This window comes from Eretmochelys imbricata, chromosome 2 (assembly GCF_965152235.1).
Source record: "Eretmochelys imbricata isolate rEreImb1 chromosome 2, rEreImb1.hap1, whole genome shotgun sequence".
NCBI lineage: Eukaryota > Metazoa > Chordata > Testudines > Cheloniidae > Eretmochelys > Eretmochelys imbricata.
This window is the reverse complement of record NC_135573.1, coordinates 61244291-61253483: the sequence shown is the minus strand read 5'-3', so window position 1 is coordinate 61253483 and position 9193 is coordinate 61244291. Positions and strand designations below refer to the sequence as shown.

The window sequence follows — 9193 nt, the reverse complement described above, 5'->3', positions numbered from 1 at the left end:
AACAGCTTTGGCTCCCTCGGGAGGCGCAGCAGCCTGCAGTTGCCTCCAGGCCCGCTAGAGGTCGCGGCGCCCCGCTATCCTGCCCGGTCCCTGTGTCACATGAAACTCACATTTATTTCAGCGAGTCTTCACACGACCCTCCCCGGCAGGGGGTGAGCGGGCGCCTTTCAGGAGCCGGGGTTAGCAGCGGCTGGTGGGCTGAGGCAGGGCTCAGTGGTGGCTCGGGGCGGTGGCGGGGAGCCCAGTTAGGATCCCGCGGGCGGGGCTGGCCGCCTGCACCGGTGGGCGGGTGCGCGGGGCCCGGCTGCGAGCGCTCCCGGGGGCATGTAAGCGCTCCGCGGCAGGAGCCCCGGGAGGGCAGCCCTGGCCGGCTGCGTGCGTGTCTGGCCGGCGGGGGCCCCGGGAGGAAGCTCCGCTGACACGTCAGGGAAGAAGCATTTAACCCCTGCAGCGGGCTCCAGGAAAAAGGAAGAGAAAGTGCAAAGTGGCGGAGGCTCGCTCAGCCCGGCGCCGGGCTCTGGGGTAGGTGCGGCCGCGCAGGAGCCGGGCTGGGGGTCGGGGCAGCTAGAGGGCTTGTGATCTAGCCGCACGTGGCCGCAGAACTGAAGCTGTGGGGACCGTAGGCTGCTGCTAGGGCTCTGCTCGGTGCGGCGCTAACCTGGGGAAACGCGGGCCTTGCACCCCACTCGTTTGTACTTAGAAATAAGTAGGCTTTAAAAAAATCCTGCCTCCCTCTTCCGCAGGAAGCCCGAGCTGCTCGGGTGCACATAACGCTCGCGTCGGGGGGGCTCCGAACTTGCTCAGGTTTCCGGGAGGAAAAAGCGCTGTCTCGATTATTTAATCCTGGAAAGGGACTATTGCGAGGAAGTTACCCGGTAGAAACGCCCTGTACAGGCGCGTGGAAGGTATCCTGGTCTGTCACCAGCGCTGGAAAGCGTGCGGCGGTACCCTGTGCTCAACTTCACATTTCCGGCTTTGAATTATTTAGAGGAGTTGAAGTGACTGGTCAGATCAACTTGTCTTCAGGTTCCTCGCGTGTCTGCCCATGTTGGTTACAAAAGAAATAACTTGATGGGTGAGGGGAGGGAATAACGAGGAGAAAATCTCAGGGCAAGATCATTTTTCTCCAGAGCATAAGGCTCTACCCTTCTGTTCTTACTCGTCAATGTCCTGTCTCTTTGGAACAGTTAATCTGTTTGTGTCTTTTAAAGGGGCACAGCTTCAGGAAAGGTAGGCTTTGTTTTGTTACCTGCACTTCTATTACAATTCTTTTGCAGTCTGTGAATGCACTTTAGTAACGTTCTCCTGCAGTGTTTGTAATCTAAAGGCTGCAGCACTTTTGCATGAGAGAAAGCTGATTAAAAGTGAAAGAGAAATGCAAAAAGTAAATTACAGTGAAAAGTAAGAGTATGCTTCTAAAATCCATTCAGTTTTAATGAGTCAACAAAAGCATTTTTGTTTAATTAATAACATTTTAGTAAACCCGACAGTCTCTTAAGGGCCTGATCCTATTCTTATAGCCAGTGAGTGTTCTGTCATTGACTTAAATATAAGGTGACTGCTGTCTGTGATATGGGGTCTGTTGGACCTTCCTGTACTAGGTTGGAATGAAATCTTTCTAAAAGTTTATTATCAGGCTCAGTTTTACCTAACCCTTGTGTCTCAGAATAGTGAATTGAATTATAATAAAAAAAATGATTCACATAGTATGGTTAAAAAAAGAGACTCATTTTAAAGGAGACTGTCAACTGTAACAAAACTCACAAACAGGAAAACAATCTATTTTCTTTTGAACAGTTTGTCCTGAATTGTTAAATCCCTTAACAATCTCTAAATAGTAGGACTGTGGACAAGAAACTTAATGGGAGCAAGGAACGTTGTCAGCTTGTTTGGGGAGAGGGAAGGAAAGTTTACTCCCCCTGAAGCATACCTGCTATTTTTACAAAAAACACCTAAAATTACACTAACCCAAATAAGTTAATGAGCAGAAAAAATTCTGTTTCCTCTTTGCTTACTGTGTGCATTTGACAGCACTTTGGCCCCAATCTTGTAATCAGATCCATCTAGGCAGTCTTGCACTCACATAGATTCAATGGCAGGATCAAGGTTTGTATATGGAAGTTTCAGTTCCCTCTCCTCCTCTGTGTAGTCTGTTAGCAAGGGAGAAACTGAAAATATCTTTATAAAAGGATCTGATTACAAGAGTGGGGCCCAAGTGCTGTCAAATGCACAGAGTAAACAAAGAGAAAAAATGGAGAAATTTTCTGCTCATTAACTTCTTTCAGTTAGTGTAATTTTAGCTGTTTTTTGTAATAATGATAGGTACATTTCAGGGAGAGTAAACTTTCCTTTCCTCCCTCCAAACCCAAGCTGACAGTTTCCCTTGCTCTGTTTAAGGTTGTTGACCTACTATTTGTGTACCTCAATGGATCTTCATCCCATATGTCCAATGTTTAGCTTGGCTGGTTGGGAGGTTTTTGAGGTGTGAATTGCAACTGTAGACAACCCCAGTGTTATGATTCCACTACATGATCCTGAATAAATATTGGCGCCTGGTGAAAGCAACAGACATTTGGGAGGTAGGGAGGGAGTGACTAAACTCAGGGCAATTGAGAGAGACTGAGTAAGGCTTTCCTCAAAGCCTTAAGTGAATAGTGGCCCTTACCTTGCTTTCTTTACCTTCCCTCTGAAAGACACTAAGCAAGTTAATACAATAGGGGGCTGTATTACTTTTCTCAGGTAACCACAGGGCTAGAGGGAGAAGGATTTGCATCCCTTTGACTCTCTACATCTCCTTATCCCCCTGGAGACCTCTGCTGCGCCAGGTTGGGGAGGACTGGAGGCAAGACAGTACTACAGCGGTGGCTAAGCCTCCCTTCTGCACAGAAGGAGAAATCCACAACCAGGGCGTTCCCTTCTGTGCAGATGTGGTGGGAAACAATATTCATCTCAGAGGCTTAGATTGTTCAGAAGTCAGATGTGGGGAGTGGTGGTACTCTTCCAAGCTCCACCTACAAAACAAGCCTCACTCACTGCTCATAGCTGATATAGCAGCTATTCAAAATATGTGGAGCCCTGAATGTGCATAAGGTTCAGCTCCCCCTCAGTGGGGTCCAAATACATTCCTGGGCCCTGCTGAGCTTCTCACGCTTGGCTTCTCTTTGGTCCTTGACTGGACTCTGCTAGACTGCTTGGGTTTGACTCCTTGATTTTGGGGTGTATGTGGGAAAAGTGGGGGGTACTCACCCACACCCATTCCCTTGTGGAACCAAAATGACGTGTCGCTCATAGACTGTGCAGATCTTTGTAGTAAAATTCTCACACTCCTTTCTTACATGCTTTGATGAGCAGCTGAATAGCTAATGCTTTAAATGTCAGCACTGTTATCGTTGGGCATCTGAGTTAGCCCCTAATGAGATGAATGAGGCTGTTCACCCATTTTCAAATTTTGCGAACAAAGGCAGACATCACTTTATCGATTACACTTAGTTCAAGTCTTTGAGGCTGTCTCAGCAACTATAACAGCTAGAGATTTATTTTTAAAAATGAATCTTAGATTCTGGAGAACAGGGTGGATTTGATTTAAATCACTAGTCAGGAAGACTTGATTTAATCATGGATTTCTACATAAAAGTGCATTCTTGCTGGTTGTTATAACTACAATACATATTCTTCACAACTCAGAAATAGATGTAGGTTTCATTTTTAGAAAGTACACACTATACATTTTTAAGCGATTTATTTTGAAAACTTTTCAAATGAGTTTTACAGCTATATCAGAAAATGAATGATTGTTTGGTAATTGAAGGTAATTGAAGCAGATATTTATGAAGCCATTGGGAGGTGAACTATCTCCAGTTCAAATAGGTTAATCATTAATATTTGGAAGATTTCCTTGCTATGCTGTATTAGGAGGAGAACATCACCAGACAGACATTTTAAATTTTTATTTAACTAAAACAACATTATGTATTCTGGATTTATTTCTTCAACATCAAACATAATATTTTAACAAAACAAGCATATGAATTTTTGAATTTAGTTTAACATTCACATTTTTTAAAATCAGGTTTGTTTTTGTTAAAATTGTTTAACTAAAATAGTTAAATGAAATATTTATTTAAAAACAAACATTAAATCGACTATCAGCCAGGAAACTTAAAATATTGGCTTCCGCAACTAACTCAGTCGTCTTCACCTTCATTTTACTATTTGTTCATAATCTGGAAAAGAAAAACAAGTGTTCTTGCTTTTTCAGGTCCCAAACAGTTTCTCGATTTGGAATGAATTAGAATATTTTCTTCCTTTAGACTTTCTACACTGGCAGAAGAAGCTACTGCTGTTAAAAGTGAGATTATCAATTCAACAGTCTTTGAATCCAAGTGCTGAAGTGACTTCCACCAGTTCACTGGTGTGACTTTCTTTAAAACATCATCAGCAAACATATATTTCTTGAATGGTTCCTATTCCCAAACTGGGTCTCTTTTACAGCCTGCTACCATTATAGGTTTTCCCTTCTAGTGAGAGAATGGTATGGTAGATCTCAAGTCAATGAATGCTACACTCAGAAAGACCTGAAGACTTCTGGAATATGTTGCTCAAACAGTTTTTCACTTTTGTTTCTACTACCTGTCCCTCCTTTCTCACATCTGTCTCCAGACTTCTCCTTGTCCAGATCTGTTCCGCCCCCAACAATCTTCTATTCACTGAACTTTTTTAAACTTTTCACTTTTAGAGAGAGGTAAGGGCTTGACTCTGTGTACACAGATTTGCAGAGGGACAATAGGGTTGAGGTCTGTTATTTCTCACCTCTCTATGTTTATTGATTTATTTACTTAAAACATTTTTGTTGCTAACAAGCATGTTCTCTCTGGAGACACAAATCCACAGTTTGAGAACTGCAAAAATAAGCATCTCTGATGGTATCTTCCAGACTGAGTACTGAGTCCCATTGGGTAGGTAGAAAGATTAATTTAAATAATCTATACAGAATCCCCTGGAGATTGAGTCCCTAATCCATGAACTATTGGAACTCAATTACAAAACTTTTCTTAAACATTACATGAATATATTGTCTCATACAATAGAATTAGAATTTATAATCCCTATTCCATGATGAGATATCTTTGAGTTATAATGTATCTTAATTAAAACTATCTTTAGATAGGTTTTTTCCTCAAAAAGCATTTTATCAAAAAAATCCAATTTAAATAAAATAAAATAAAATCCAATTGTTTATTTTTTAAAATAATTGATTTTTATCCACCCTGCTGGAGAATAAGATGGCAACATGAAAGAGATGTACCAGTGCATACTGGCTGAATCTGAGCCCTGATTTTTTCCCTCAGAATATTGAAGAATCCCATCAGTAATCAAAAGAAGTCTATTCCATACCTTAAGTTTTTCCTAAACCATCTGTCATTGTGGTATGTAAATGATGTACAAAAATTAAAGGGAGAAACTAATATCTTAATAGTAACATTCTCACTTCCTAACCTTTGTTCTCTGAATATGCAGTTTTCAAAGGAGCCTAAATAAATTAGGTGCCCAAATACTACTGAACTGCTTTAGGTCCTGTGATGATCCCAGTGTGTATGTATTTGGGTAAAACAGTTTGACTGTCCACTGGCAAAATCTGCTGCAAGTTATTCACTAGTAATCCATATTTTAAGGAGATATTTTTGGGTGTGGGCACTTTAAAAGTACTGAATCTGTTCATTTTCAACTTGTTTAAAGTCAAACCACAGATCAGTGGATAATTTCAAGTGATGGTGTGTGTTAAAATAGTGGTGGAAATTAAAGTCAGTGAGTCCTGGCTTTTAATAGGCAGATTTTCTGTCCCATTGTAGGTAGCTAGTGTAACTATCAAAGCCAGCCTCCATAGTTGGTCTGACCTGGCAAAGAGTCTTTTAATAGCACAGTTTTAACACAAGGAAGTAAAATATATTTGACTGAAAATACAAGGTATTGGTAAAATAAAATAGATGCTTGGTGACTCTTGTTTCCCTTAGGATCTAGGATTTAAGGCATGAATAACTTGTCATTTCTAATTTTATAATTCCAAAGCAGACTAATTGCAGGTTCATGTTCGGTATCATTGTCAGGGTTCCTTCCCCACTCTGAACTCTAGGGTACAGATGTGGGGACCCGCATGAAAGGCCCCCTAAGCTTAGTTTTACCAGCTTAGGTTAAAAACTTTCCCAAGGCACAAATTCTGCCTTGTCCTTGAACAGTATGCTGCCACCACCAAGTGATTTAGACAAAGAACCAGGGAAAGGACCACTTGGAGTCCTATTCCCCAAAAATATTCCCCCAAAACCTACACGCCCTTTCCTGAGGAAGGCTTGAGAATAATATCCTCACCAATTGGTACAGGTGAACACAGACCCAAACCCTTGGATCTTAAGAACAATGTAAAATCAATCAGGTTCTTAAAAGAAGAATTGTATTTAAAGAAAAGGTAAAAGAATCACCTCTGTAAAATCAGAATAGTAAATACTTTACAGGGTAATCAGATTCAAAACATAAAGGATTCCCCTCTAGGCAAAACTTTAAAGTTACAAAAAACTGGGATAAACCTCCCTCTAGCAAAGGGAAAATTCACAAGTTGAAAACAAAAGGTAATCTAATGCACCTTGCCTTATTTACTTACTCTTTTTGTAATATCAGAGACTTTTACAGGATGGTTTATAGAAGAAGGAGTTTTTTGACCTGATGCTTCTCTGCTTTCCCCAGAGAACACAGCAACAATGCCTCCCCCTACCCCAAGATTTGAAAGTATCTTCTTTCCCCATTGGTCCTTTTGGTCAGGTGCCAACCAGGTTATTTGAGCTTCTTAACCCCTTACAGGTAAGGAGGAATTCTAGGTAACCCTTAGCTGTATGGTTATGACAATCATTTTAGAAGGGAACATCTCAAGCCTTATTTTCTGCTTATACTAGTTTTAACATAGACCAGGGGTTCTCAAACTGGGGGATTGCAAGGTTATTACATGGGGGGGTTGTGAGCTGTCAGCCTCCACCCCCTAACTCTGCTTTGCTTCCAGAATTTATAATCATGTTAAATGTTTTTTTAAAAGTGTTTTTCCTTTATAAGTGGGGGGTCTCACTCCTAGGTTTGCAGTGTGAGGGATCACCAATACAAAAGTTTGAGAACCACTGACATAGACCATGATCCTGCAATCAGATTCACATAGGTGGCCCTTTATAGTGTGACTTGTCTAAACGAGCAGTTAATGCATGTCAAGCTGGGGTGTAAATCTAGAGTGCTGTAGCGTCCTGTGCATGCCCAACTTGAGACACCATTACAGGAACCTGACTTTTCAGAGGGTAGAAACTCGGCACTTTCTGAAAACCCAGACCCTCTTAAGGTGTCTGAAGATGAGCATCCAAAAACTGAAGCAGCGAAAATGATTAACTCTGGAAAATCTTGAGCGCTGTGAATTTTGTTTATAGCCTAGTAGAACTGGCACAGATGATCTAAACAAGCAATTTTTTGTGTAAGGTTACCTATCCTTAAATATTAAAGTTATAGAGCATAATGATTTTTTCAGTTAAGCAGGCATACATAATTTTATTTTATCTTGGTGTGTGAAAGTGACCTGCAAAGCAAAAACTCTTTTTGTCATAAAGAAGCAGTGAAGGGTTAAATAATATCCTAAAGCTTAATTTGTTTTAAATAATGTCCCATCAGCTCCTCACTTTGCCTAAGATCTTTCTTTGGAGAGTAATTAGATCACATAAGATTGTAACCTGCATAGTACCTCTCCCCATCTTAGTCTAACTGATCATCCACTTCCCACCACTCCTGGGAGCAGGAAAAACTGTCACCTAGTTTTAGGGTGACCAGATAGCAAGTGTGAAAAATTGGGATGGGGTGGGGGGTAATAGGCGTCTACATAAGAAAACCCCCCAAATATCAGTACTGTCCCTATAAAATCGGAACATCTGGTCACCCTACCCAGGTTACAGCCTGCTAATATTCATGTCCTCCATGGTGAAAAGATCCTCTAACAGGGGGACCTGAAAGTCCTGATATTTTAAATGGTTTTTGTTGTTTTTTTTTTTTAAGCAGAAAAATCTTTTTTTTTTTCCTTTTTCTTTTTGGGGTGGTGACAGGGAAGATGAAAAAGGAATTGGAGTTTGGGTGAATTTGAATAAAGGAGCATTAAAGGATAAAATTGTGCCCCTTTCCCCTCCCCCCCCCAACACACACTTTGGAGTTCCCCTTTGCAGTTTCAAACAATCCAACAGAACTATGTGCCTGGCCAAATTGTACTGGGAAACTTTGCTGTTTCAAAAGTTACATAATTTCTTGGAATATTGCATTCCTTTTGGAAAGGTGAAAGTGATATCAGAATCTGGTTCTCTGATGGGCCACCTAGGCTGATGCAAGCCTCCACTAAGAAATGGAAGTGACACATCTCACTGTCCATGAGGCATACTGCATGCCACAGTGTTGCAGTCCTCTCTTCCACTGTATATAATCAATTTCAATTTTGTTGTGTTCTTCCTCTCTCACCTATTGTTCTGAAACAGTTGAATAACAGTATTTTTATCTTATCAAATTGTTAGCTGAAGAATGTTGGGTGTAACAGAGGTGAGACAGCTTCATGTAGATCGGAATAATCATGAAGTTACCAAGAATGTAAAACCCAATTGTTGGATTTTGGTTTTGCATATCAGATTTTACATCTGTAAATGGCTTCCTATAAATTAAGTTAAAAATTTTCAGAAGTGTTCACTAATTTTTGTATTCCCCTTTTGATGGAGTGTACAAATCCAACATGAGTCAGGAAAGGCTAATGGTGTGCTGGGCGGTCATCAGCCCTGTCCTGTGACACCTGAAGCAAGCTTCATGCTTTGAGTGAGGAGCTAACAAGGGAGACTCAGTTCAGGGGCTGCCTGGCTGGGAGCGAGAAAAGAGCTGGAGGTTTCCTTTTGTGGGAGAAGGCTGGCTGGGGCCATGAACCAGGAAAGATCAGTGCCTGTTGGGATTTCCCTGAAGAAGGAAGTTTGTTTGTGTTCATTTTTTAGTTTGGGTTTTGGGTATCCTGTAGGGGTGGAACTTCTGTGTGATCTAACCAGAGGGCTGAGTCACCTCAACCTAGAGAGTGTTGGAGGCTGGCTGGATCAGCTAAAAGGCCCAGAGAGAAACAGAGGAAAAGCCACTGATTCACTGAGCTGTGCCCTAT

The 9193-nt window shown here is 41.5% G+C and overlaps 1 protein-coding gene across 3 annotated transcripts in view; it reads left to right on the top strand.

The window, feature by feature from the left end:
• The first annotated feature begins 223 nt into the window (after positions 1-223).
• Positions 224-9193, top strand: part of SGK3 (serum/glucocorticoid regulated kinase family member 3) — an 88920-nt gene continuing 79950 nt past the window's right edge. For 2 of the 3 annotated variants that reach the window (XM_077810183.1, XM_077810180.1), the window contains exon 1: positions 226-522. The gene's annotated coding sequence lies outside the window, so the exon portion shown is untranslated. Of the gene's footprint in view, positions 523-9193 lie in introns of all 3 variants that reach the window. The other variant, XM_077810184.1, reaches the window with a different exon arrangement.